Source organism: Polyodon spathula, chromosome 2, assembly GCF_017654505.1.
Source record: "Polyodon spathula isolate WHYD16114869_AA chromosome 2, ASM1765450v1, whole genome shotgun sequence".
Classification (NCBI taxonomy): Eukaryota; Metazoa; Chordata; class Actinopteri; order Acipenseriformes; family Polyodontidae; genus Polyodon; species Polyodon spathula.
In genome coordinates this window covers 70,223,110-70,231,673 of record NC_054535.1, presented here as the reverse complement: position 1 = coordinate 70,231,673, position 8,564 = coordinate 70,223,110, and positions in this window count along the sequence as shown.

Here is an 8,564-nt window from a genome sequence, read left to right as displayed (position 1 = left end):
TCCCTCTTTCAAGTACCATCCTTAATGTTATTTAATTTATGATGTTTAGTTTGCTTGTTGTTCTCCTTTTTTATATATAAAGTAAGAAACAACTTGTATGTTTCACTTTGCAAGGTACTAATTGTGCACTTCAACAGGGCAGCATTGTTTTCTTTATTTCTTTATACAGTATCTATCGTCTCCCGATTGCACCTTTAAAATTCAGGTTTGGACTCTGCATGAAGATGCTCTGTCTTAGGTTGGGACCCTGTGCTAGTGGAGCTGTGGGCACATTAACAGTTGACGCATTTGGGTTTGTTGGGGCCTTCGCCTTCTAAGAGTAGTTGCTCTGACAACACAAGTTTTGACTTCCTTGTTATGAACAATTGACAAACATTTGTAATGTTGCTGTAACTGTTTTGCTCACTAATCAAACACAACAAGCCAGTGTATAGCTATGCCCCCCCCCCCCCCCCCCCCCAAATTAATTTTCAATACATATTTTTCTTCAGATATTTACAGATGTCACCGTGACTATTGACTTTAAAACACTCCAGGATAAAGATAAAGTATGCAATATAATGGCAGGAAGAAATGTAACGAGACATAACAGATGTTTAGAAATCATAGGCTCGTTTGATGAAATTGAAAATGATTTTTTGAAGGTGCAGTCATAGAAATCCTGTCCTGCCACCCACCTTCTGAACTCAGATAATCGGGGTCCCCCTCTACCTTACAAGCCAGAGCCAGTGAAAGTGGACAGAATGGTCAAGAAATACACTGATCAGAAGTACTCAAAAGAACTAGACAAAGTATGAGAGAACAGCATTTCAATAACTAGGAGCTGCACAAAGCAAGGAGACATTGTGGATTTCATTTCCATTAAATCCATAGCAGGTCCAGAGTGTTCCACAGCAAGAGAAAGATGTATAACCTTTAATCAGAAGATTGCAACGAAAGTGCAGGTAAAGACGTTGCCGATTAAAGCATCCAATTCTGTTACACTATTTAGAGAAAACTATTCAGATCTGATTTTCTCAACACAACTTTCTCATTTAATTGTGGATTGTTAAGATGAGCATCCCAGTCCTGGCCAAAGGTATTGGGGTGGATCCCGCACAGCTTATCTTCCAGATTCAACACTGGGCAGAAAGGTCCTTGGCCTTCTGAAGCGAGCCTCTGATCAGCAGCTCATCTTTACCATTGGAACCTCCTCCATCACTGGCATGAACGATGTGGTCACATGGAACAATATCCACCACAAAACCAGTATACATGGCAGACCAACAGGGTGAGTCAATTGAGTCAAAGTTTATTTCTGTTAGTACACCATGGACCCTATTCACAAAACGTTAACTTGTTAAACAGAGTTTCTTGTACCACAAGTGTGGGAGTACAGTTTGTTATCCCACTTGCTGCTGAAATTGAGAACAGAGATGTGCTTCGCTAGTTCAAACAATACTGCCACCAATACAGGATTTATAACAACTTTAAAATGTCTGGAATCATTTCAAATTTCTATTGTTGTTTTGAGTTGGTCTCTGATTTATTTTAGATGAGTTTAGAAAAGAAATGCCAGCTACCGATCTGCCTGCATCTGATTTATCCAAACAGCCTGTAGCCCCTTCATTAATACCTGTGATGGTGGGAAACACCAGAGGCTGTACATTGACAGACTGAGACAAGGATCTATCTAAAAAGATGGTTGCGAAGAGGCCATAAACAGGGTTTGAAATTAATTTGTGTCAAAGGCATAGTCTGTTGAAAATTAAGGTAAAGATCTGCCATGTAAAATAATCTCTGACTTCATTAATCTAAAAAATTAGAATTTGTATTGCTATTTATTTTAGAAACATATATGTGGTATAAATGGAATACTGAAAGACCATTCGTGGCATACGGTTTGTCTTCCCCTTAGGAGGATGTCCTTCAATAAAACTGAGACATCTTGCGGGGAGTAAAAACCATACACCAGGAACAACCAGTCAGTATCCTCTATATACTCATCATGCACCCTTTGAAATGAACAATCACATAGCATCATTTATATAATGATGCAGCTTTTGAAATGAATGATCACTCAGTATCCTCTATGTACTAGTAATGCTCCGTTTGAAATGAATGATCATGCAGCATCCCCTATATAATGATGCTCCCTTTGAAATGAATGATCAGTCAGTATCCTCTATATACTCATGATGCTCCTGTTGAAATAAATGATCATTAAGTATCCTCTATATATTCATGATGCACCATTTGAAATGAACTATCAGTTAGTATCCTCTGTATATTCATGATGCACCATTTGAAATGAACGATAAGTCAGTATCCTCTAATAATGCACCCTTTGAAATGAACGATCATGTAGCATCCTCTATATAATGATGCTCCCTTTGACATGAACGATCAGTCAATATCCTCTATGTACTCATAATGCTCCCTTTGAAATGAACGATCATACAGCATCCTTTATATAATGATGCTCCCTTTGAAATGAACGATCATGCATCACCTTCTATATCAGTGGTCCTCAAAGTGATGCAGCTGTTCTTAAATTATGGGTCTTGAACACATTTCTGGTGGTCGTAGCGTGGGGAAATAAAGAAAGCTTTAAACATGTTTTTCAACAATAGCTCCACAGCAGTCTGTTTACAGTGCTGCTCGCTTATGCTGTGTTTGTACATACTCAATTTTTTATTTATTTTTTGTACTAAAATGTTCATAATGTTTCAAAGGAGTTACACTTCTTTTTTTTATACAATCAGGAGAATCTCCATTTTTACATTTTTTGTTTTGTTTTTGTTTACAGCACCAACATATTAATGTATTGTATTATCGTGAAGTTTTGTACATTTTAGTTTTTGCTGCTTTAAAATGAAATGCATTTTTTGTTATAGGTATGGATATCCACATCTAGATTATCTCAGGTCAGGACGAACTAAAAGCAAAAGGAATTTATTGAACACCAGAAACAAAACATTTATTTCAGAAATGCAGTAACTGCTGTAGACATGCTCAAATGTATTTGCTAAATTGTAGCTGGCTGGAAAGCTATTATAGAATGACATTTAATGTGCAGAGTCAAGTCGCTCATTGTATTTAAAAATGAAATGGGAACATGTTGCTATTTGTTGGTCCTTGGGGAAAGTTACAAGAATGTATGGGCAAGTGGACCCTGCAGCTTTATTCAGGGTTTCTCATTACAGAAAAAGTTGCTGTGGCAAAGTGCCCGCCCCTGTGTGTATTTTGTGTTGTGTGTTGTGTGTTAATGTTGCTGTATAGTCATTGGTACACGGGATATAAACGGGTCTGTATAACACAAGTGTTTAAAATGTATATTTGTATTTAGACACGAAGATTGCACAGCACTTCACGTGCAAGTAAAAAGTAATAATATATGAGCACGGGGAATTGCACTTTATTAATTCACGTGCAGTTGTACCGTGACTCTAATTGAATGATTGATTAGCAATCGAGTCTCAGTACAGCTGCATAAAAGCTGCATGGTTTCACCCACTCGAAGGTTGTGTGTTCGATGAGTGGAGAACAGGATTGGAGACGGAGGTAATAATACTAATAGTAATAATAATAATAGTTCAAATATCTGCGCACAGTGTTTTGTTTCGTGTTAGTCCGTTTTGTTTGTCTGTTTATTTTGGCTACCAGTGCCGTGTCCTGTTTTTTTGTTTGTCTTACAACCGTTTATTTTCTGACTGTGTTCTTATTAAATGATGAGCAAGACCATTCGCTCAGCTCCACCAAACTCCACCTCATTGTTGTGTATTTCCTGGTTCCTGTTTCTGGTCTGACGTCCCCCACTACAGCCGTCTTTGTGACAGTTGCATTTTAAGGAATAAAAAAATAGCGTAGAGATTTAAATAGCTCCCCTATCTTTTTCACTTATGACACATATGTTAGCTTGCGTAGTTCAGGAGGCGTGCAGCAAAGGGGGTTTCCAATTTCCTGTCAATTAGTACCTATTTACTATTTAAGCCCTGATCACTTGCACCTTTGCGGTCTAGCGTTTTGTTTTTATAGCAAATGCTCAGACGCCGTCTTTTCGTGCTTCTCCGCTAATCTACACTTCGTTGCCTTTCACTGGAGGTCAATTCTCTGTGCAGCGCTCCCAAGATATTATCAAATATTTTCCTACCTGCTCCGGTGCTGCTTCTCATCATTCAGCTTCTCCATTCGGCTGCAGGAGCTCCAGCGTTAGTCTCCTGCTCCTTCTAGCCTCCAGCCCAGCAACAACACCTTCCAAACCACAGCTTCATTTCTCAACTCGTCCGCGTCTTCATTAGACAAACTGGCCCTCCACTAAAATCTTTAAAGCTACTTCAACAAGACATCGACGTTCCCATCGTCAGCATTTGCCTTGCCATAGCTCCTCTATTTAATCCACCATAAAGATCTGTCAGCTGAACATTCCTTTACTCTTCGCTTGCAACCAAGTGCCCCTCCTCCGCTCCTAGAGCCAGCACAAATTACTGTTCCTTCAGAAGATCCTGCCATGGATTTCTATTAGCTATGTTCAGTGTTTTAAAGACCTATCCAGTCAATTTCATACTCCATTTCAACGTGTGGAGGCTTGTGCTTTCGACTGGTCACAACATGCTTCAACAACACTGCTGTTCTGCAACTTTTCCACCGGCGCCCCTCAGTCCGTGGCTACCACGGCAACACCCTCATTGCGCGACTGCGGGGAGTGGTAAGTCACCATGGTGACCAGGCAGCTTCATCCGGTACTGCGAGCTTCGTGCCTCAGTACTGCAATTTTCTGGTTTGCTGCTGCTGCGGTTTCACAATCTGCGAGGGCTCATTCAACTTGCCGAATTGTGACATCTAAATACTGTGTTAACATATTTTTTATATACATGACTAACGGTCCTAAAACATGTAACGAAGATATTCAAATCTAAAAGAATACACAATTGTTGTTCTACACTGGCAAGGATTTTAATCACAATAACCAAATATATTCTACCCGGCTTCACTCAAACCAATGGTTAATTCTAATCATAACCTCTAGATGGCAGTATAACACTACAAACTTTATGCAGTCTCTAGCTGGTTTGCTATCACTGTGAAGCTCGCACGCTCCAGCTTTTCTATACATTCCTGCAGTCTGTTGTCACTCCGAGGGATTCGCAGGAGTCCCCCTCCTCCTCAACCTTTTGTAGTAACTGACGTTCTCCAATTTCAACTCTTCCCCTCTTCAAGGACCTGGTCATGAAACAACCTTACTCAGCTGTTTTTGAGATGCTCAGTATCTACCATCATAGTAACGTCCTGCATCACGCATCCATTCCTGTGACTTATTCCTGTTCCCAGATTCGTGTTTCCTCATCTGGCGCTGCTCCTCCAATCCGACCAGCTTCATCTAAGTCATTATTTCATCAACTCGAGCCGCTAGTCAGTCATGGAACCATGTCCTACGATTTATCAACATTCCAGTCAATGTCCTCCTATCCCCAATAGACAATAAACTGCTCCTGACCAATCAATAGGTTTTGCAGATGCCTCAGAGCAACACATTCTTCATATTTTCTGGTTCTGCAGCAGTCTCAGATCTCTGTAATCTTCATCTCTGCCCAAAAGCAGCCCCATCTCTGGCTCCATCGAAATCTGCCTTAACACTGAAAGACCAATAAATAAATATCTACTGCATTCAGCAGATCCCTACTCTCTGCAGCAGACCACCGCACTCTACCAATGGTAGTCCTCCGTTCTCTATTGCAGATCTCTGCTTCAGCAGGTCTCTGCTCTCACAGCTGCACACTACTGACAGCACTCTATTGTTTTCTTCCTCAGACCTCTGCTCTGTTCAGCAGACCCCACCCTCTACTGTTAATCGTTACTCACTACAGCAGATCTCCACTCCCTCTTCAGATCAGCTCATTACTGCAGCTGCAAAAGTCACTCTAGTTTACTGTTTAAATCTGCAGCTGCACTTCTCCAGAGCCTACAATGCTCCAGCCTTCCTCCAATACGTAGATTGTGGCAGCATTCCCACAATCAAGGCTAACGCTAATCCCCTTCTAATCAAAATACGGGGCACTTCCTCAGCAATCCTATTCATATCTTTGCTCATCCTCCCAAATATTACAGCATTAATACTTGGTTTGAGACGTGGTACGAGACTGGAAATCTGTCTTGATTATGAGCTAAGGATTTCCACTATTAAGAGAATAACTGGCGTTGTGAAACCCAAATCTCTGAATGTGAGTTTACCTTTTCCATTTCAAGCAGACATGATAGTAGCAAACCGCCGATCGATCCTATATTAACTAATACATAGAAAGGCGACATCTCATCTCTGCCCTCATTTCTAGAATATGGGGCGCAAAGGCGCCGTGCTTCCCCAGTAGCCGATTCATGTTTGTTCAGTCCAGCTGCCACCTCAGCCCTCAGTTCCAACTCTCCTTCTGCCTCTACTTTCGGTATCCAAGTTCAGTCAGTTGGTCCCATTTGCTTCCACATCCCTTGTCCAGAATCCTCAGCTTCTCCAGATGCAATTTGACAGAATCCTACTCTCAGTAACCTCCTTCAATCTGCTCAGCATTACATGTCTGCAGCCCTCCACCTTGTTCAAGAGCTCCTATTCTACAGCCTGCTCAGTGTCTTCAATCCTCTGCACCAAGATTCGAATAATCATAGTCCTTCAATCAAAACCTGGCTCTCATGGTCCGTGCTAGGAATTCTCTCCAACTCCCTCCAGTCTCTCCATATCAGCATTCCACCTGACCCTCTGTGGAATTCTTAAGAGCTTTCCCCCTGCCTCACCTTCCTGTCTGTCTATTTTCCATTTGCTAATTTCCACTCTTCAGAAAAGCAGCTTCTTCCCCTACAATGATTTACCCATGGAGATCAGCTGCCTCTCAGCCACCTTCCGTGCTTACTCCATCACTTGGCTGCGTACCTCAAGACGGATCAATTCAGCACGGTCCGTCCACTCACACTTCAAGTATCAAGTTCCCTATCTCCCTTTTCAAGGTATCTCCACAGCAGAACCCCCCCCCCCCCCACTCCCCTCCTCAGACCATCTGTTCATTGATTCCTCTCACTCCTATCATCACTTGCCTCGTCTCGAGCAGACCTCCCTCCATTCCTCCACCCTTGCCTTCAAGCAGGCCTCCTTCCTCTCCACCCTCGCCTCGTGAGTAGGCCTCCCTCCTCAACTCCACCCTCTCCTCCAGAGCAGGCCTCCCTCCTCGCCTCCTTGCATGGCCCCCTTTTCTCCACCCTCGCCTCTGAGCAGGCCTCACTCCTCGACTCCACCCTCTCCTCCAGAGCAGGCCTCCCCTCTCGACTCTCCCCTTCCCCCCCAGGCTGATCACGAATGTGCAGTGGATTCCTACATTCATTCATCCTTCCCTCATATAGTTGCTGCTCCTTCTGAATATGCTAGAATCCTCTCTACTCTTCAGAAAGGCTGCTTCTCCCCCTAGGAGGATCTACTCATGGAGACCATCTGCCTCACAGCCTTCTTTGGCTTTCTCAGAAGCTCCGAATTCACAGTTCCCTCAGCTTCTTGCTTCCCCTCGGTGAGTATTCATTTATGTGACCTCTCTTCTATTTCCAACTCCTATTTTCTTATTCGGCTGCGCACTTCAAAGACAGACCAACTCCGGCGTGGTCAATTCATTCAGCTTTCAAGGACCAAGTCTGCTATCTGCCCCTTTTCAGCAATGTCAAGATATCTCTCATGCAGGAAACCCTGCCCCCCAACCCCCCTCCCGGACCCTCTATTCATCAATTCTTCCAGATCTATCGTCACTTGTCTCTGGTTCTCAACCCACCTCTCCAGGACAGGCCTCCCTCCTCAGCTTTATTCACCCCATTCATTCCGTATCGATGCAGCCCCCTCCGTTGAAAGGGCCAGCATCAATCAGAGCCTGATCAAGACCATGGGGCGCGGTCCTGTTTTGCAGTGGACTCTTATGTTCATTTATCTCCCGCTGACATAGTTGCAGCCCATTCCAAAAATTGCTAGTATGCCTGAAGTGGGAGCTACCTGTCTGCCGGAGCCACTAGAGGTTTTCCCCTAATTAGCTTCAAGGGGTTTCTTCCACTCCACTGAGCAGCAGGTATACACATCGTCATATCCTACTATTTTACTAACCATTCTCCTGTTTGTCCCGTTTGTCCTTCTAGTCTTTTGTTTATGTTATGCGCTGGCATGTGCTCTTTTGTTTGTCTCACGGTGTGGGAGATTTGGTGAAGTGCCGGGGGTCCATCCTTTTGGGGGGCAAGTGATCATCACTTCCCCGACCTCAGGGCAGGCTTCAGCTTCCCTTGACCTTAAGGGGGGTTCTCACCGTGTGAGTCAGAGCGGACCCCCAGCCACACTCTGTTCTTTCACAGCTCCTGCACTTATCTTGCCTCACTCAAGGCTGTTCTATACTCTATCTCAGTTCGGGACATGGCTACTCATGCTCGAGTCCCATACTAACCTCTATGCCTTGTTCTTATCTCAGGTCCCAGGCAGCGTGAAGTCTCGGCCAATTGGGGGTCTAACGAGCGTCCCTTTACAGAAGTCTCAGATGCTGGGTACCTCTCCCTCTCTATCTCCTTTCGTGTCCCAG